Below are 21,436 nucleotides of genomic sequence, written 5' to 3'. Positions count from 1 at the left end.
GACGTTGCAAAGGAGCAGACGACGCTCAATAGAGGGTCGCGATCAGCCAATCAGGACTCGGCGTTCTGACGTCACCGCTACTTCCTTTCTCATGCGCAGAAGACGAAAATGAGCCCACTTGCGAGACGTAAAAATGGCGGGACAACAGAGACAGGATGTGTTTTATGTCGGGGCAGTGATTTCCCTACACCCCTCACGGGGGTGTACTCCCCCCTTGTTTTTCCGAAAGTACTCCTTTAATTCGCAGCGACTCATATTCTCAATGCCCCCCGAACCCCCCCCCCCCCCCCCCCCCTCCCTCCCTCCCTCCCTAACCTCAATTCCTGGGGCCCGTGCCGGGTTGCAACAGTGGCTACCGGTCCTGCAAAGAGGCCCGTTCCCGTTTTCGTGCCCCTCTCGAGTTCGATCGGCGTCAGTCGTCGTCCCGCAACATTAAAAAGAGTGACAGGGAGACTCTGCTTCATGTAATGCAGGCAGTCATGACGGTCGTCCTCTACATTTTTTCCGGAGTTTTTGCACTCTAAAGTATCTGCTAAATCGGTTTTATAGACACTGGTTTGGACACACCGAAGGGCCCTGTGCACGCTGACTGCATTAGAAAGGCTTGGAGAAGCGACTGTGAAAATGTGACGTTAAAGGTTATGGCCTCACATCAGCAAATTATTTTTTTTTCCTAACAGCTTTAAAAAGATGAGGGTTGGCCCAGCACTCCGTCTCTTTAATGAGGAGGTGCCAAGAGGCCTCTTTTTTTTACCGAAAGAAAATTGAAGGGTCGTATATGGCCCAGCGGAAGATAATGAGTCATTTATCCTGAAGATGTCGAAGCTCATCAAGATCATGACCTCACGTTGGAGAATGTAGAGGTACAAAACGCCACAGGCGCCGACTAAGGGGGAGCTTGGGAGCCCCCCTCTACCGAGCTCTTGAGAAAAGCAAGTACCATTGCCTCCGGAATCCTTGGGTGCACCTCATTAATCTCATCTGGTGCCCAGTGTATAATTAAAAATTTATCTGTGTGCCCTGGTGCCCACACATATCAATATAGCTGGTTCTCAGTGGATAAATAAGAATTTATGCACTGTGGTTACTACCAGAGCTAGTGAGTGGATACATTTTTCAACCTATTCGTACAGTCTTGTTTGAAGACCCTACGTAGTAACAGCGAATGCAATAAAGGCTAGTGCTGAAAATTCCTTCGAAAGCCCGTGGAAGTAGTTGCGAAAGACGACAGTGGCACCTCCATAGGGTACCATGCAGCCTACGGAAGTAGACGAATTTATGCACTGTGGTTACTACCAGAGCTAGTGAGTGGATACATTTTTCTACCTATTCCTACAGTCCTGTTTCAAGACCCTACGTAGTAACAGCGAATGCAATAAAGGCTAGTGCTGAAAATTCCTTCGAAAGCCCGTGGAAGTAGTTGCGAAAGACGACAGTGGCACCTCCATAGGGTACCATGCAGCCTACGGAAGTAGACGATATAATCTGTTACCGCTGCCTGCGCTCCGCACTCCGGCAGCAGGCCTACTACACGTTGCGCCCTCTCGCGGCCACCGATCCGGTCATCGCTGAAGTTCTGCTTGCCTACCTTGTGTCCAGCAGTTGACAGTCCGTCATTTGTCGTCGGCGTCTTCCAGGGAATCGAAACAGATGCAGCATTTTTCGCACTCTTTGACGCATTTATTCAGTCATTTGCATGACAAGGAAAAACAATTCACACTGTCACTTTATACAAGCGTTGCTATGCGGAAAACAAATTAATAATGAGCGCAGTATTTACGTTAGCAAGAGGTGCTACAGTGAAGACACAATGTGCAACACTGTTAGCGCGAACATGACATAGCTTTTTCACTTTAAAAGGCTATCGGCGCGCACCAACTGTTACTGTTTTAGTTCGCCAAGTGACTGCTTATAGTTTCGTACACCTCAGACGCAACTATGGCGCGAGAATATCGGTCTTCGCGATTGAAAAACACAATAGTCATGTGATTGTCTCGCTAACATGGTTGATCGTTTCGGTCACGCCGCTATAAATGTCATATTTTCGGGCACTGATATGTGTCCCCATACAAATCTAACTTGTCACATTAAATAAAGAAGCCCGAAGTACGTACTATGGACAGCTAGCTTGGGAGCGAAATGGATAAATACATGTTTTTTATCTTTTTATTGTGGTCTCTGTAAAGACAAACGCAAAAAAATGGGCGGTGGGGGGGGAAATATATTGGTGAGGCAAAAAAAGAATGACGAGGGTAGAAAGTTGGGCGAGTTGGTGATTCATAATGATTAAAAAGCGCGACAGGACAACGGACACAGAAGGAGACACAGCTCTGTGTCTGTGTCTCCTCCTGTGTCCGTTGTCCTGTCACACTTTTTAATCATCATAATCATTTTCAAAAAAGAATAGGTTACAGAATTTCCCCAGAGCTGCACCATTGTCAGATATGACAATGGTGACTCAATGGTTACAATTTTCAGGGGTTTCCAGCCTGAATCAGTTGCAGTTCTTTTCCTTTCCTAGTTGCAGATGACAAAAATAAACAACATACCACCTTCATTGTTTATTCTTTGCGATCTTGGCAGTGATTCAAGATTATGGATGACCAACATGATGGAGAATTGTTTTGGAAACTGGAGATGTTTATATTAGAGAGAAAATACTATAACAGCAAACAGAAATGTCTGTTTCCGTGACATGAAAACACAACAATCATAATTTCTGATATGTGTTACATAGAAGCAAACCCAGTGTCAAGTAAATATGCAGCCTTGCCGGAGAATTGTATGCAAACAGCCCTATTGGTGAGGCAGGCACGTAGCCAGGGGGGATGCCCATGGGGCCTGCCCCCCCCCCCCCCCCCCCCGAAATCTTCCATTTTGCTAGGACCTCCTCTCCCCCCTCCCCCTCATACAGCATTCTGTCATGAGTGGCACACCCCCCTGAAACAAAATCCTGGCTACGTGCCTGCGGTGAGGTATGTCTAAAAAGATATTTAAATTGTTATAGGTTGTGGAATCTCAAATACCAACCTGAACGTATACTACAATAAAACACCAATTCTTCAACCTGTGTAATAAGACAATAATGCAAAATTTTAGTGGGTCAGATATTGTCCACCAAAACTTGAGATTTTAAAGAGTGAAACTCTCCAAATACGTAGTTTGAATTCTAGCTGCCAAAGGTCCTGGAATCACTGGTTCGAAGCAACAGATATTTCCCCCCTCGCCCTCCCACCCTAAAAAGAAAACTGCCTAGAGGTTGTTGGCCACCAGCAGGCTAACAACGTGTCTAAACAAAGTGGATGCTCAGAGGCTTCTGTTAGTCTATGATCAGGCTCCATAAAAATCGAGCAAGGAGCAACCTGCTGACGCACTGGACAACAGTCTTTCGAGGGTCTCAAGAAGCACAGCCAAAAGATTTCATGCCTAGTTGAAAGCTCGTGTCATCCTGACTGGTCCATGCAAATAAACAGTTAACACAATGAATTGTAATTCGGGCAAACTTATTCGTTGTTTACTTACAGACTTGAACCAAAATCTTTAGAGACTTAATAATGTGTAGACCTAGCTCTCTGTAGACCACTTTGGTATTTCTCATTTCTCTTGGCCTCTTGATGAGCTTCCGATACCTGTCGCTTGCACCGTCAAGTTGAACCACGAGTTGAACCAGGTTTTCTTGGTGTGGCCACCGAGATCCTATGATGCCCATGGGATGGACCAGCCACTTCATTGCTCTTTCTCATTTTTGCTGTATGTGTGTTCTCTATCCTCCAGGATCTGCACAGGACAATGTAAGAACACATTAGTTTGTCTCGTCATAACACATACACTTGCAGAAGAGAAAAAGGGCTATGAAATATTGCAGAGGGCTGCTCCTACTATCCTTTTGTTTTTGTTGTAATTCTCTTTGCCCCAGCCACTCTCGTTTTACATTACAGTTGATCGTAGATTAGACTGCATAGATCACTACGGCGGAACCTAGCATGCTGATGGTTACATATTCAGCTGGATAGGTTGGCCAGCAATCAAGGGCACTTCACAAAAAAGTTACCACGGACATACCTTTCGTCTATTGGGGTTCCCTGTCCCTGAGGCTTGTTGGAGTGATTTTCATGCCTTGAAAATCTGTATAAATACAAAAAAAAAAAAAAAAAAATGCAAACGATGCTATTTTGCAACAAACGAAAAAAAAAAAAAAAAGCCTAACGCGAGTTTTAATTGTTTTGAGGGGAGTGCGTTGGGAGGTGTAAAAACTTTCGAAAGAATTACACATGGAAGGACGGGTAGCACATCTCGCGATCAAGCTAGTTGTCTGCATTCCGCCCTTCAAAATTTTGAAAGTGTCTTTAAAAATTAAATTATTTTACTATCCAGCTTTCTACTTATTTCTGAAAGAAATAAAACGTGACAAAACTAGTCGCAGGGCTGTAAAAGAATCTACACGAGATACATTAATAAAAGAGTAAAGCTATACGCACTCCGGAGTGCGCTTCGCGCGGAAATGGCTATACGCACTCCTCCGAGAGATCATGCCACTCGGGCCACCCTTTTCGAACGGCGCGTGAATCACTGGGGCGCTCGTTAACACAGCCCCCCGCCTGCGTTCACGCCGCTTCGCGGCGACAGTATCGGCTGCTAATTACTAAGCGTAACCAGTACACGCCGCTTCGCGGCGTCCAGCCGGCAATCCAAGCCCCGCTGTCCCCGATCGCACCTCCGGAAAGGGAGTCCGATACCATTTAGTTCTGCAAAGTTTCTCGACAACATTCGATTTTTTTTTTTTTTTTTTACTGTTCATTGCAAAAAAAGTAAATGTCGTAAATATCGCGAAATGCCTCAACAAAACAAAATGTATGAAAAAAAAAGAAAAAAGAAAAAACAAAGTAGGCCCACCGCGGATCGAACCCGCGTCTACTTGCGTATGAAGCGGACACCCTAACCACTACGCCATGGCACCGCTCAGGAAATTCGTTGTGTCCACTCTTTTTATACGAGAAAAGCGGAGTGCGTATAGCCATTTCCGTCCGAAGCGCACTCCGGAGTGCGTATAGCTTTACTCTTAATAAAAACGGGCAGATATTAAAAGATGAACTCTGAAATATTATAAAACTGGGAGAAGAATATTTATATAGCGACTACAACTACTCGACAGGATCGACACTGCTGTGAACGAGATCGACGAGAGGTAGAGGAGGTGATATTTCGCCAACAGTCTACAGATCATAAAATATTTGCAGGACGGTTTTCATCCACAAAACCGTGCTAAGAACGCTCGCCGAAATGAAATCACGCAATGAAATCATCGCAATGAAATCACGGTGACATTTTGTAAATTTTAAAAATGAAACGATATATTCAATTACCTTGAAGAGTACAAAACCCTCAAATGGCGCAATTTGTGGCTGGAAGATCAGCTTAGGAAAAACTCACCGTCGTCAGTTGGGATCCGAGCGAAGGGGTGCTTCTTGTCCCCGACGCCGCTTGGGCACGACTTTGCGTAACCGCACAAATGAGGTGGTTCAAAGACACGAAAAGCTTTCCACTTGTCCGAAAGTGCGAGTCTCGCACAATGCAATGATCGAGGCGCCGAAGCTTGACGCTCCGAAGGCGAGCGAAAGCGCAAAAGCACCGAGCAGACCCAGCAGACACACGGACGCCTCCACAACGGTCCACCGATTTCAGAACGCGCAGAGCGCAAGCGCGCATGCGCGCAGGCAGCGGTTTCGTTTTAGAAACGCAAAAAACAAAAAAAAAAGCAAAATTTCGAGAGTGTGATGTTGACAGAAACTTAAAAAAAAACATTATATTTTTAGGAATACGTAATTTGTATTTAGTAAAATAATATGCAGTCATAACTAAAGTTGAATGAGGTTTGGTTCATTATTGTTTTGTTTAGTTTTTAGTAATGAGCGCCTCCGACCACGCGAGCGCTGCTGTACACCTCTATGGTGGCGCCATCCGTGTTCGAGCCACGCAACTCGCTCTGTGTCCGGAGGTTGACTGTGTCTCCTTTGTTGGTTGGTTTTTTGATTCTGAGAGAGCCGGACGTGGCCCACGTGGCGACGTGGGTTCGGAGTTGTGGTGAACTTGCGAAGGTAAGTACTGTACTTTCTTTCTTTGTATTTTTGTTGTGTAAAGCGTACATGGTATACACCTTTCCAAAAAACACTCGACCCCAGGGGCAACAAACCGTTTTCGAGCCCAGTCACTGAGTTTGAGACTAGACTCTCACCGGCGTCCCTCCTAACCCTAACCAAGGGGACTGTGATTTCAGCAGGCGCAGCCTGCGTAGGCGCAGTTTCAAACGCTGCTGGCGGCTAAATTCTCGTCTTTTCCAGCGATATTTTGTGTTTCATGGTACATGTATTTTCCCGAGAACATTGAGAAAGCATTGTACCACATTTGAAAAAACAAAAAAAGCAACAAAAAAAACTTAACTATTTTTGTTGGGTATGCGCGCGACAGAACGAATGCGACTTTTTTTTTTTTTTTTTTTCTTACGATAAGTTTTGACGGCGCAGCGGGATTCGCCGCATGTGAAACGACAAAGCGTTTTGCTGTCAAAAATAAATTGCAACAGAAGAGGTCCGAAAGGCATGCATTTTTCACACTCACAAATAACGTGTTTACCGATGGACAGGACACGGACATACAATTGAGGAAGTGTTCACATTCGAACAATATATCGTACGTACCACACGATGCAGCGTTATCCGAAAAGAATTTATTTGAGAAAGATCTCAAATAGCACAGTCACAGTCGACGACAGTCACATCTTGACGATCGCACGGAATCCCAGATGACTTCGTTTTGGGGCACGTTTCGGGGAGAGCTTCCTTTTTTCACAACCGCACCAAGGCAAAGAAACAAACGCGACTGACCCATTTCTCACCCCAACCCGGACAAGTATTTTTGGAGATAACTGAGGATTCTACGCGGATTATCTCTGGGAGGGGGGAGAACAATGTTCGCAAAATCGCGTCGAGGGCCATTCAACGTCCTTCACCTTTCCCGTGAATGTCGAGCAGAAAAGCTTGAATGGCAGGCACTTACCAGCCTTATTTCTCACAATGGAAGACAGCACAAAAAGGGTACGCAGCATGCATAAAAAAATAAGCGGAAACTTTCAAGAGAGGCGAGAAAACTTCGAATGCAAAACCGCAAAAACGTACGTAGAGAACCGCGCTCAGCGGGTCTTCACAGTCCCAGAGAGTGGCAGAAAATTTCTAGCTGATAGAGGGCGCGAGAGTCGCACCAGCCGCATCAGCATCAGCAACATGGCGGCGGCCTAGGAGCGTTTTTTGGAAAGGTGTATAATAGCGGTAGATTTAATTAGCGGCAAGGCAGGGGATTTAGTTTAGCCTAAGCGGCCTGGCGGACCATGAGAACGACTAGGGTCGGTCTTTGTGCAGATTTTGGCGGGCTTTTTCTTTGTGATAGACGCGCGAGTTTTTGAGCAGCTGAGTAGAAAAGGCAGGAAGATCAAAGGGGACCTTTGGTTGTCGTGATAGAACGTTTTGTAATGCCCTCGTTGACTTTGCTGTATCATGACTACCGTCCGACCGCCTTGGGCACGGCGCCACCGCCGCTGCTATGTCCTGCAAACGTCCCGTTCATTCCCAGGTTGCTACGACTGTCGTCTGCTCTTTTGCCGGGACCGCTACTTTGGTTCGCACCCTTGCATCAACATTTTGAGGAAATCCTGGAACTTTTTCACCACTTTGGACCGCCTTCGTCAACATCAGCTGTTTCCCCGCCGCAAGTCCGGCAACCGCTGGTACGCAAACAAAGCCTACTTGGAGGATCCCTTCAAAAGCTGTCACTACCGTCCGAGCAACTTGGGCACGGCACCACCGCCGCTGCAATGTCCTACAAACATCCCGTTCATTCCCAGGTTGGTTCTTTCTCACCATCGTACCAATATGTTGCGGTATCATGCTCACCCTATTCGTTCGTATAAGTGTATGCTTTCGGCGCGTTCGAAATAAGAGCCATATAAGACAACCAAAAAACACCAATTCAGTTTTGGCCTCCCTTGAGTCCAAAATCGACGATATCGATTTCAAAATTACAAACGTGAAGACAGTAAATGAAAATGTTGCTGCAGTCTCCAAACTTACAGTTAAAAATTCTTCTATGAAGAAAAAAATCGCGCAAAGATGTGCCGCACTTGAAAATCATTCCCGACGAAACAACTTGCTTTTATTTGACATGCCCGATATTCGGAATGAGACTTGGAAACAGTCCGAAAAAAAAATGATACGCTTTTGTGAAAATAGCTTTCGTGTAAAGATCCTCTCCCCTTCGATCGAACGGGCGTACCGAATCGGCCTTTTCAGAGATAACTCTCCATCGCCCAGGCCTGTTATCGTAAAATTTAAGTCATTTAAACATAAGGAACTATTGCTTTCGAAAGCATTCAAACTGAAGGGCACAAACTTTCGGTTGAGCGTTGCGAAGAAATTTGCAAGGCACGGAGAGAACTTTAATGGATTGCGAAAGCACAAGGCCGCGAGTTTAAATTGCATCATGACCAACTGAATATTGCAACCTCGCGGTATATCTTCGGCCCAAGGGTTGGATGTGTAAAGCAGGTTCCTGCGTAGCTCGAGCAAAACAAGTTATCCTCCCCACAAAAGCAACCTTCACCCACAACTACCTTAACGGGGGACACTACCCAGAAGAAAACAATTTCTGCAAAAAAAAAAAAAAGGTTTATTTTGAAAAATGTCATATTTACATCCACCAACATCTAGAGAGTAGTCCCAGAAAGTTTCATTAGTTTACACTGCATAGTTAATTTTTTATCAATTATTTTCGGTCCACCGATGCTGAAGGAAAGGTTGGAACACTTTGAGCGCAGTTTTCTCCATTCCACTTTTTGGCATAAATTTTATTTTAGGAAAACTATCGTTTTGCTATTACATAACTTGGATTAATTCCAAGTTATGTAATAGCAAGGTAATTCCAACTTGGACTTGGATGAAAACAACAAATTTATAAGCGATTTCAAAGCAATGTTTTCCTACGCAGACACACCCACTTTCATCTTTGACCATTTGCAATTTTTTTCGTACTTCACCCAGGTTAACAAAGCTTGGCAGAAATGTTCTCAACAGAAACAAACCCTGTAAATATAATTTAAATCAGACAAATGGTTTAAACATTCACTTTTTTGGGTAGCATGCAGTCACAAATTATTTTAAATAATTTTATTGCGAATGCAAGCAGCATTCTTTCAAAGCAGGAAAACCTGTTATCTGCTGTCCACTCATGCTCCGCAGACAGGGTTGTAATCAGCGAAACCTGGCTAACCTCAGATACCGAAATATCTTAAGCAACTTATACAGGGGTGTGACATCTGCGCCAATTGCGCCATTTTGATACAAACCCAATTTTCTGCGCCAAAACCGCAAAATCAGTCGAAATTGCACCACACTGTGCCAAAGTAACTAAAAAGAAAGTTTGCGGAGACATTAGATTTAGCGGGAAACGAGAGCTTGGTTGGCAACGTTCAATCTCGTCGTAGTAAAGTACACGGCACAAGTACAGGGTGGCGCAAGCAACCGCCGGGTTCGAAGATTTCAGCTTTAGTACCCTTCTCTACCTATGACACGTGGTCGTTTCCCGATTTTCCTATTTTCCGCTGTCATTTGTGGCTGCATTCTACCGGTGTGCTGTCATCTCGCTGTTTGGTTGCGGGAGGTACGACACACAGGCTACCAAGGTGTGCTGTCATCTCGCTGTTTGGCCGCGGGAGGTACGACACACAGGCTACCAAGATTGCGTTTTGAGAGTAAACCTTTTCTTAAAAGTGCTATTGAGCGGCCTCCATTGTGTAATTGTTCATTAGTGTCCGTAATCTTCTCGTCAAAATGGACGGCGCAGTCGTCGTGAGTAATTTGGGTTATCACACACATGCTTCCAGTGTGTGAGCAATCGAATGAATCGGTCGCACACCCGTATTTAGCGTGCATGTGCTGCTCATACTTTTTCTGCCAATTCACTGTTTCTCTTGGGACTCACACTGGTGAGGAGTTTTTTTTCCTATCTGCACGTGATTTCTATGAGCGTCCGATCGATGTCTGGTTGTAGTAAACCGTGCCTTCCCTGTTCATGCTCTCGAATCACTGCTTTAATAAGTTTTGCATTATTGCGCTTTGGCACCAGTTCGTAGAAGCTTGAGGTACCTGGGTGCCCACCTCACTTGCAGCAAGCCAGTGTTTCTTGTCCTCATCTATGCACATTGGACTAGGGTTATATTTTATCTTGGGGCGTATCGGCGCTGATGACTTATTGGAACCAGGGTGGAAAAAAATAACGATTAAAAACTAAAAATCAGATTTATGTGATTTAAATCAAAATTTTTTATGACTTAAATTGCTGATTAGCTGTTGTAACATTTTCTGCTCCTAATCTGCGCCAAGCTGTAGACTTTTCTGCTACGAAGTAGTTCCAAGATGCGTAATCTGCTGCTCCGAAACGAGAATTTTTTGCTTCTAAGCTGCTCCAAAATTCAGATTTTTCTGGTAAAAAACTTGCTCCAAAACCTGTTTCACCTGTCTCACCCCTGCTTATATAATATTGCCTGCAGGGTTGCGGAGGGGGAGTGTCAATCACTGTGAGAAATGGTCTACGCGTTCTGAATCGTGATAGAATGTCAAGTTTTGAAGGGGTCAGGATTAACAGTCCTACTGTCCACATTTTCACTTTTACTTTATGAGTGTTTTGAAAACCTTACACATTCTTATCCAAGTGACATTTTTCTAATTACAGGAGACTTTAACTATCCTCAGATAGCATGGCCGGTTTTTACGAATCTCGTATCCTTTGACACATGGTATAACCTTTCAAACAAAGTCGCGACTTCGTCAGCATGATAAGCACATTTTCTCTTTCTCTAGTGGTTGACCAGCCAACCTGGAACTCATTTTACTTGGATCTTTTCTTTACTTCTAAACCTGATTCCGTAGTTTCAGTTAATATTATGGAACCATTTAATGATATTGTATAGTCAAACCCACTTATGAAGATCCCACATATAATGATTTATTGCTTATAACGACCAGCTTTCAGAAAATATATGAATTCAAGGCCCTACTCATTAAGATTGGTCCAGATAGAACAACCGCAAAAAGAAAAAGGGCTACATTCTGGGCGTTTGGGGGAGACTCTCAAGGTCATTTCCACGGCCACGTGGCATGCTTCCTCGGGGAGGAAACAAAACTACGAAAGCAAAATTTCCCTCCCGGGTCGCCTGCTTGTGCCGGAAGGAGGAAGTCAATTCGCACGCCATGCTGGGTTCGTTGTTTCTATATCTGCAAACTCAATGCTCGGTATGAAGTGGCTAGCCCTATCGCCATCTTGACCGTTCACTTACGTTTGCCATTTTGGTATCTGTATCATGCACATTCTCTCGCATCTACGGACTCGTGTCTGTCGTTTTGAGATTGGAGGAAAAAAAAAATCCACTAGGAGGCTTTATTTAAACTAAAGGGCATCCCAGTGGCGGAAAAAGATAACGGAGCAGCGCTGCGTGGCCACGCAATCCCAGCCACCTGACGAGCTCGCAGAGGGTTTGAAAGACGCCCTGCAGAGGCGTCGGCCACGCACTCGTACATGCGAGTATTAATTAGAAAGCAAGTATTAATTACCTGTGTGGACAGTGAACCATCGTCGGACTAGTGTATGACATTTATTTTTGTGTTGAAATGTTTTATAAAATTTGTTCAATGAGGTATGTGGTAAATCTTCATTGATTTTACCTGCGCGGCAGAATAGGCAGCAATTTCCTTGATTATCTGGAAGCTAAATCTGCCTGCACACTAGAATTGGGGGCGCATTGGAATTGTGCGAACGGTTTCTTTAAATGAAGAGCTGTCAGGGTGAAACTACTAATACCAATTAAACATGAGGAAGATACATAGAAAGGGGGGAGGGGCAACGAAGACTTCCGTCTCCCCTTTCTATGTGTCTTCCTCATGTTTAATTACTGTTACCAATACGCTCGTTTTGTACCTAACTACTAATACCCACTTCATTATCCTTATTTATAACATGTTTTAAAGGTAAGTCCAGATATGACAAACTGCTGATCGTGTTCGTTATAAGTGGGTTTGACTGTATCAATAAACGTCGAATCAGCTATCCCAATCCAAAAACACAGTCTACTGATCAAATGTATCTACATTTACTCTAGGGCGAATGTACAGGACATGTGTCAAAGCCTAGAAGGATTTTCAAGGGCATGCAGGGCAAACTTTGACTCTAGAACAGTTGAAGAAAATTGGAAACTATGTTAAGATCAGATGCTAGAGTTGTGCGATGAACTCATTCCCAACGTAAATATTCGGACCTCTGCTGAAAAATCAAGGTTTTCAAACCATATTAAAAAATCCTTCAATAAAAAGCAGAGAAAATTTCGACAGGCTAAAATATCGCATTCTTTGATTGCATTTGCAAAGTACGACGAAATCCACCAAACTGATACAAGCTGGAGGCTGTTGACGTGCGTGAACGATTTGGCAATTTCTTTAGTGAAATGTTTTCTGAGTTATTTTACTTGAAGGTAGTATACAAACTCAAATGGCTCCAATTACTGTGTGCCACTGGTATTCAGGAACTAATAGAAAATCTTCCAAATTCAGCTCTAGGCCCTGTTAGTATCTCAATGAAACTGTTTATGCTCTGCAAATATGAAGCTTCCTCTCGTCTGTGTTTACCTTTCCAGCAATCCTTACGTACTTGTGAAATCCCTGCCAAATAGAAATAAGCAAAAGTCACCCCAATTTTTAAGAGCGGTCAAAGGAATGAGTTGACGAATTATGGACCTATCTCTTTGACAAGCGTACCTACTAAGATGATAGAGCATGTAATTTTCTCAAATATTTTGGATCATTTGTCGGTCAGCAACTTGCTCTTTGTAAACTAGCATAGTTTCCGGCGGTATCATTCTTGCGAAACACAGCTCTGAATTTGTCACGGACCTCCATCAGAACCTTCACTCTAAAGCTGAAACCCTTGCAATTTTTATTGACTTTCAAAAAGCATTTGATGAGGTACCACATCAACAACTTCTTAAATTATGCGCTTTGCAAATGGAACCATCTGTCATACAGTGAATATCGAATTTCCTCGTCGACCGCTCGCAAAGTGCTATGAGTGCGAATCCTCATGTCATCGGGAAGTAAAATCAGGAGTACCATAGGGAACCGTGCTTGGCCCACTAATTTTTCTTTTGTAAGTCCTCTACTATCCAGTCCACCATCCGTTTGTATGCCGATGATTGCGTGATTTATAGAAAAATATCTAGCATTCATGATTGTATTGAACTTTGGAACGACTTAATTACAATTGAAACATGCTGTCTAAACTGTCTAAAATCTGCTGGACGCAAAGTCCCGCAGATTTTAACTACACTCTCTTCGATAGAGTTCTTTAACATGTGCATACATCTAAATATCTTGAGGTTCCTTTCACATCAAACATGACCTGGGAAGCCCAGATCAATCACATAGTGCAAAAGCAAATCAAAGCTTTTTGTTTTCAATATTGTTGTACTTGCCCCCCTCCTCTTATGTAAAGCCCTATGGGTACTTTAAGGGGACACTGACACCCCCCCCCCCCCCCAAAGTTTTTATTTTTTGCCAGGCGATATATTATGGTGTCAGCAGACTACCCAATCAATATTTTGCCCGACTTCGCATCACTGTTCTTCTGGCACACATGCTCTTTCTGACCCAGCGTGCATGCGAGGCACAAGTTTGATAGCATGGCAAAGTCCAACACCAAACCCGTGTATTATTCAATCGCAGTTCCTACTTTTACTACACTGCGGGTCATCCACTTTCCATCATAAACAACAGTCACATTTTTTGTTTATGTGCCATCCATCTCCTTATAGACCTTCCACACAGCTTCCACAGCATCTCCAAAGCCACTTGCTGCAGCTGCTTCTGAAGCAGGTCTGAAACTTTTCTTGAGGTGGGCCTGGAACGTCTGATGATGCAATCCTCGATGGGGAATCACCGAAAATCCGTGAGGGCTGTGGAACCCTTCCCAACTGCCTTGATGGTTTGGGTGGACTGGAGGATGCTTCAAAAGCTAGGCCTTCTTCCTTACGTGGTGATTACCACTGGCTCTTGAGGGCTCCGCATGTGGAACACGTAAGGATCATCTTGACAGCTAGGCCAAGCCTTGTGCCTTGCTCGATCGTCAAGCCCGGTCGCGAGCACTCTTGGCAGGGTGTGTTCTTTAGCAGCGCATTTAACGCCGAGATTTTAACTAGAATGAATTTATCGGCTGACTCTGATCCAGCGGGTGGCTCTGGTGCCGCAACTCCTTTATTATTGCCGGTAAGGAGCATTTTACGTTCCGTTGCAGACGCAGAACTCAGCTAATCGCGAACTGCCGCTGTGCGATCGCGGGATGATAACGGCGACAAGAATTGCGATTGTAAATGAACATGGATCGTACGGTTGCTGCATGTCGAGTGTGTCTCGTCTCTGGCATAGCGGCTATGTCCGCGGAGTCAGCCACCGAGCGCACAATCTCGGGGGCAGCAGCAGCGGTGGCATCCATTGCCGCGTCAACAACGCGCACTGTTGCGGGCTCTGCCGCTTTCAGACGTTTCACCATCGAAGACTTCCGCTTGCGAGTGCCGAAGCAATGGGTAGTCCAGTATTTCTTCTTGAACGAACGTCGATCCATGACTGCGAGTTAAGCCTCAACGAAACCAAGAGAAACAAAAAAAATCGGTACGACCTTTAAGCTTAGAAACACTCTGCGGTACCGAAACCTCGGAACAGCCACCGAGGAGGCGAAAAACGAGTGTGCAACGCTTGCGGCAGAAGCGGTTGCTAGGGGCAACGGATGCGGTAGCCAATTACGAAGCACCCTGATGCACATAACAACGGGGAGCCAATTACAGGACCGAAAGGCCGTTCCCGCGTGCCTCGGTTATTTTCTTTTTTGCGTGCTTGTTTCTTTTCGGAGGAAAGGGCAGGCAACGGGAGTGGAGCGGTTGTGAAATGTGCTTTCCAATGATACCAAGATGGCCACGCCCGTTCGCTTCGTTACGGCGGTGCTGTGCTTGGAAACGCGCATTTCTCGTGATTCGGAAGATTTTCTTTGCTGTCCGCACTGATATAAACAGTCATTTAGGATATTTAGAGTTCGATATTGAACATGAAACTTAGTGACTGCACGAAAGAAGACCCAAGCATGCCGAAACTTAAAAATTTCTTAAAACCAATTGTTTTCACATTTTTTGGAGAGTTGATCCCCGCGTCCGAGTCGGCAGAGCCCAAGTACAGTCGTCCGAGTCGGCCAAGGTGAGGTCAAGGCGTTCAGCGTCAGATTGCCTGAGGCCCTGCGGCCCTGGATCTGGACGTCAGCCAGTTGAAAACAAATGAGCAAAAGATTCCTTTTAATACTTCTTCGTTAGAAGTTGGAACCGCATTGCCGCAAGATAAATCGTGACTATAGAACTGAAACGCGGTCCGATCCGAAACCTTGCCGGCCAGCAGCGTGAGCGGTAGATCTGCTCGACATACTTTAACCTTGCTCCTGCTTGTCGCTTCGAATACGATAACTGAGGTAATCCTAGTCTGCTGCTTCAATATTGAGTTGCACAATAGGATAAACACGAAATTCGTTGCCCTGTTTCTCCGCACAACTGCACGTCCGTTGCTTGTGCACTTCACGTGGGTCACACATACAATACGATGTCGAGCACGTTGGGGTTGTGCTATAAACGGTGCTGGTTTTCATTTTAAACAGCTGAAAGCCACTCAGAAAATATTAGAGGCTCTATTTTCAGAAACCTATGGTACAGTTGCTGACCGATTAATTGGACTTCGCAGGGACTGAAAAAACGTGCGAATAATAGAGCAGTCTGAAAAATCAGCAGATTGAAAAACTTGCCTTTATTACTTCCAAGCGTACTTAAAAAAGCCGTAGAGGTTAGGTTAGGTTAGGTTACACCTTCGTTTGCGTTGGATCAACTTTCTGTTAGCTCGAGAATTGCTGCTTTCTTTTCTAGCGTTATGGTCGAGGACTTTCTGCGCTTCTTAGCGACACATTGCGGTGGCAGAAGAAAAGATGGTGCAATGATGTACAAGCCAGCGTTGCCAGAACGAGATGAGAGGCGCAAATCCACAAGTGCAAAATGGCGACGTGAAAGTGGGGCGGAGGTGCGATGGGAGGAAACAAAGCAACATGATGATGATGATGACATGCAGTTAAATGGAAAAAAATGGCTAACATAGCGTCACCTAGTGGTAGGACTCATGAGTACTCAAGTAGCACTGCCAAACAAAGCCAATCCATTTGCAGCCAACATAGCATTCAAAATGGCCGCTTCTCGATGGTGTCAAAATGGTGTCAAATCAAACTTTTGGACTTTAAGCTGTCCGAAACATTGGTCGTGAATATGCACTATTTTATGGGGCATGTCACGGTTCCTCCTTTAGGTCCGAAATATCGAACCAGTCCGAATTATCAAAACCCGGCAAAGCGAGTCCAAAAAAAAAAAAAAGCACAGAAAAGAGCACAGAAAATAAACATTTGTTTATTTTCTGTGCTCATTAACAGCCCAACGCCTTGGTAGTGATGTACAACAAAATGTTCACAGGTTAGCTACAAAAGTCTTAAAAGCTACGAAATTTAGGTTAAAAACATCAATCTCTGCTTCCTTGAGGGTATTGTAGAAGTGTTGGTCATGGTGTTGGATACGGGTCATTGGACTGGTTTGGATAATGTGATTAAAGTAGAAAGGAAACGGTGCAAAACTTGATTCGAAACGTGAATATTAATAGCAGATGTGAGATCTGGGCAATCATTTCATCCATGAAAACATTTATACAGGAACCAAGATCGCGCTCACGCCGTCTGGAACTCAAAGTAGGAATTTTGCATCGTTCCAAGAGTCTCGCATAAGAATAATAAACAGTACGACCAATGTAACGATCGTAAACAATTAGAAAAAAACGCTTTTGAACATTTTCAATCATCTCTTGGCTCGTAGAACTAATACAATTCCAGACTACAGAGGAAAACTCCAACTTGGTCCGAATTAACGAGAAATATAACCATAGAATACAGGTTGATGTGGAGAACTCGCATGTGATTCTAGAAATTGCTCCCAGCTTACGCAAAGAGCCATTTATAAAGTTGTTAACATGTACAGTAAAGTATAACGAAGAGTCTATGTATACACCAAGATCACGCGTGCACTCGACTCTTCGAAGAGGATCATTGCCAATCTGGTAACAAAATTTAATTTTTTCTACCTTTCTGGACAAAGACATAATAACGGTTTTAGAAGGATCCACTTTTGCTGCTCCAAAACACTGTCTTGGCTGCTCCAAAAGCCGCTTTTGCTGCTCCAAAACACTGTTTTGGTTGCTCCAAAGGCCACACTTGCTGCTCCAAAACACTGTTTTGGTTGCTCCGAAATGTGTTCCAAAATGGCTTAGGTCAATCACATCACTGGAAATTGGAAAACGAACTAGAGGTCTAATCCAGATGACATTAATCATTTCCAATTCTTAATATGTGGTTGAAAAAATGGCCGAAGCGAAAGAATATTGCTTTAATACTGTTTTATCTCAGTTTATGAAGTCCAACCCAGCCAAGTTCTGGAGATGTTCCTAAAAATGACCTACCTCAAAGTTTTATTATTCATGACCATTGTGTTACCGATCCAGAGGATGGCTCAAATGAGTTTAATGAATATTTTTGATCTGTCTTTATTCAAGATAAAGGTTATGATCTGGTTTTATTTCAGTGTACATATTGACTATTGTAATCTGTGTTTCTGGTGTGAATAACTTGCTCTTAAATCTTGATTGCAAGAAGAGTTGAGGCCTTGATGGCATTCCTAATTAATTTCTTCATCGGCGGTGTCGCTGCTCTTGCCGAGTCTACCTCTCGGCAAGCCGGACGCGCCCGTCCAACCTCGGAGACTCTGCGGCGGTCCCGTGCTCCAAGCGCTCGCTCGTTGTTCCTGCCCACTCGCCTCTCTGGACGCTGCATTCCAGTCACCCCCGTTCCGGGCCGCGATCTCTGCTGTCGTCCTTGCATGCCGGTACGCCGGGCAGCGTCGGTCGAAGGCGTCGGGGGGGCGTCCGCAGGTGGTGCAGGTGGGGTTCTGTGATGTTGGGCATTTACCCTTTGCGTGTTTTCCTTTACAGGTAGTACAGGCCCCCCGATCGGTGCACACTGCCCGCAGGTGGTTAATTCTTCCTCACTGGGTTGGCCTGGCCCTTGGCTCGAGCACTGGCAGCCGCATCCCCCAGAGCTCAACGTGCTGGGGTCGTGTACTGTCGAAACGGAGTTTTCTGCCCCCGTTGAAAACCCGGGTCTCCGTTATTGGTGCAGCCGACTCCTGGCCCCCTGGATGTGTGCACTCTTGGCCGGGAAGCGAGGGCGGACCACTTCCTGGGTTCCCCGCCGAGGAACATGCAGGTGGGTCCAGACTCTGATGTTTTGTACCACCGTTGTCCTCGGAAGTTTCTCAATGGTTGCGGTGTCTTGGAGATCGACTGCCACAATGTTTTTTTCTCGTGTTTACCCGCACCGCTTTCGCCTGTCCGTCCGTGGCAAGCGACAAGGCTCGTGCGACTTGCAGTTTGTTTTTCATCAGAAATTTCCGTGCCATTAGAGCTATTTAGGTGCAAGGAGGGCAAGTTTTCACAATCTGCTTACTTAACTTGGTCAATTCTTTTCGAGTGTCCAGACATTGTAACGTATTTCCTCTATCATGTACACTTGTTCTTTAAACTCTGGCACGATGGCCAACCCAAGGGCTCTAAGGGCTACATTTCGCGCTATATCATACTCTACATCGTTCACAGTTACATCCTTTACACTAAGCTTTGGTATATGTAATGTAACATGCGCGTAAATATCTTCTATGTGCTTTTCAAATTCTTTGGCTTTCGTCTGATAAATTGTTGCACCAAAAGCATTGTATGCTTTCATGAGTATGCAAGGTGCATAATTTACCGGTGCAGTTCCACCGTATCCACGGACGTCTGTCGTCCAATAATATGGTAGTTTGGTTACATATTCCTTACCCTTATCTGATATGAGATATTCCTCCAACATTGTAAGTCTCTTGGCCATTCCGAATTTAACCGTGAAACGGATCTTTTTTTATTATGTCTAACTTTTATTATTTCTGCTAGACATAACAAACCCGGTGGCAATTGCCGACCAAACCAATAGAGGTCCGCCAACACATGCAAATAAATTTGCCCATGCTGGCGGCTCTTCGTCATCCTCTGTTGTTGTTGTTGTTTCAGCCGGTGATGGCAGTTTGTATTCTAAAGTCTTATCTTTTAAGCCTAAAACGATCGATACTGCTTCCCTCACATTATCGTTGATGATTTTTAAACGTTTATTTCCTACAATAGTTCCTTAGTCTATAAATTTAATATAGATGACTAAATCGAGAAAAGACTCTAGTAATTTCAAATCGATCTCACGTTCGATCGGACGTAACTTTCGCATGGTAGAATATATTCCTTGCGAACCGTAATAACAAATAATTTCTAATAACAATCTCAATAATTTGGGATAAACGGATGTATCGTGTATTTCGCTACGAATGTGTAATGTCTCGGATGTAGAAAGCATAGTTACGATATCAAAGATATCTTTTAACATGTACGCTTGATCGCTCGTAATGGATAATTTTAAAGCACGCAGCGCGAAACTTTGTGTCAAATAATAGGCCGCCATATCTTCGATCTCGCTCCCGTCATTTATCACCACATTTTAGATATCTTACGGTCGAAGTACATCAGAAGTGTCGTAATCGTGAAAATGTACTAAAATCACTAGAGCAATCCAGCTATCGTAACTGTCGTCGGTCGAACATGATCGTACCAGTAACGAGGTAACATTGCCCTATAATCATTTTTCGTAGTGTCTATCATTTGATCGAAAGTAGCATTATCAGATACGTTTTTCAAACTCTCATAAAGAGTCTCATAATCACTATCCACATACGAAGTTCTCAACAAAGATTTAATCTTTTTTACTTTATCGTGAAACCAACGAATCAACTTTTCCGAAACATTATCCGTAATAGTCACCTTAGTCTTTGTTAAAGTTCCCACCATGATGTCGAATAAGTGCACGGCAACTGATAAAGACGACAATGATAATACGGTCGATTTCAATGACGACGGTGCTACTATAATTTCGAATAAATCCAATGGCGCCTTCGCATCTGCGAGTGCGTTCTTAATTATTTGGACGTCTTCCGGTCGTAAAGTCTTTGTCAATTCCATTACGGCGTTTAAGCCCCGCAATTCGCGTACCACCGAACTGTTTACGGCAATTTTGTAGTGTTTGAACAAGGACATTCGATACGATACGTAATTATCGAAATTCATTCTTCTCCCCCCTTTTAAAAATTACAATGTCTTTAAATACCGAGTGAAGGTAACTCGGCAGACTGTAGAACACGTGCTTAACTTTTGTAAATTCTAAATTCAGTAACAACTCCATGGTACACCAGGTCTCTTCTTGAAAAGGGTCCATTTCATCGCAATTGTACATGGACCAGTAAGTGCTTGCCATTCTTCAAGATATCTTACTAGCTATAACAGCTTAAAGTTTGTGGTCTAAGGGATCATTTACATTAAATTTATCTCTCAAAAGTGCCGCAGTGCGGACGTTCGAATCGTGTATGCTATCAGCTGTGCTCGCGGTCAGCTCATTGCCATCATTCACAAGGAGTTTGTTGAGTAACTTTAAATCTATCACGTTTTCCATAGGAAGAAGAAATTGCATTACATTTTTGAAAGGATGTAGCCTCTTGCAATAAAGTAATTCACTGCTTTGGCACTTTGTTTACTAAGACCCGCATTCTTGTCTAACTTCTTGAAAACCTTGTAGGTGTACAAACGGTAAGGTAGTTCCACGTTCTCCCTCCTCTTAACTGTCGTCATACGTTTCGACAAGTTTGTCTTCTTGCCTTTGCATTTGCCCTTACTGCTGCTTTGCTCCTCTTCCCTATACTACGTCCCTAGATAGGACTGTTGCTGAGTGCGGTCGAAGTTATCATATGTTTAGTCATAATGAATTTGTTTATTTTATATTATAAGACAAAAAAACAGCACACAGTAGAGTTTAATTATATAAACATTTTTTAACTAGATAATAGGAGAAAAATGGCATCCGTGAGGAAATTATCATCCCAAAGTCGTTCTCCTCGTGCAAATTTAATGTTCCCAGTAGGTCGAATACATAAGCTACTCTCGAAAGGTGTACAGTTAAACCTGGATATGTTGAAACTGATAAAAGTTTGCAATAATTCGTTATATGGAGGATTTCGTTGCATGCAGTTTTCGCGGAAAAACTCGTAAAGGACACGTGGAAAGAAAGCGAAAATGAAAAATCCACGTGGACGAACTCACCACGT

General features: G+C 44.0%; 1 long non-coding RNA gene and 1 pseudogene across 1 annotated transcript; one reads left to right on the top strand and one right to left on the bottom strand.

The window, feature by feature from the left end:
* The first annotated feature begins 6,013 nt into the window (after positions 1-6,013).
* On the top strand, positions 6,014-18,757 carry LOC121838343. Its single transcript, XR_006078468.1, has 3 exons — positions 6,014-6,095; positions 7,624-7,894; positions 18,195-18,757. It is a non-coding gene; the product is annotated as an uncharacterized LOC121838343 (long non-coding RNA).
* A 252-nt stretch (positions 18,758-19,009) lies between these two features.
* LOC121838342 lies at positions 19,010-20,805 on the bottom strand (annotated as a pseudogene).
* Positions 20,806-21,436: the final 631 nt, after the last annotated feature.

Source organism: Ixodes scapularis, unplaced genomic scaffold (genome assembly GCF_016920785.2).
Source record: "Ixodes scapularis isolate PalLabHiFi unplaced genomic scaffold, ASM1692078v2 PGA_scaffold6__148_contigs__length_123643588, whole genome shotgun sequence".
NCBI lineage: Eukaryota > Metazoa > Arthropoda > Arachnida > Ixodida > Ixodidae > Ixodes > Ixodes scapularis.
This window is presented reverse-complemented; position numbering and strand designations above follow the sequence as displayed.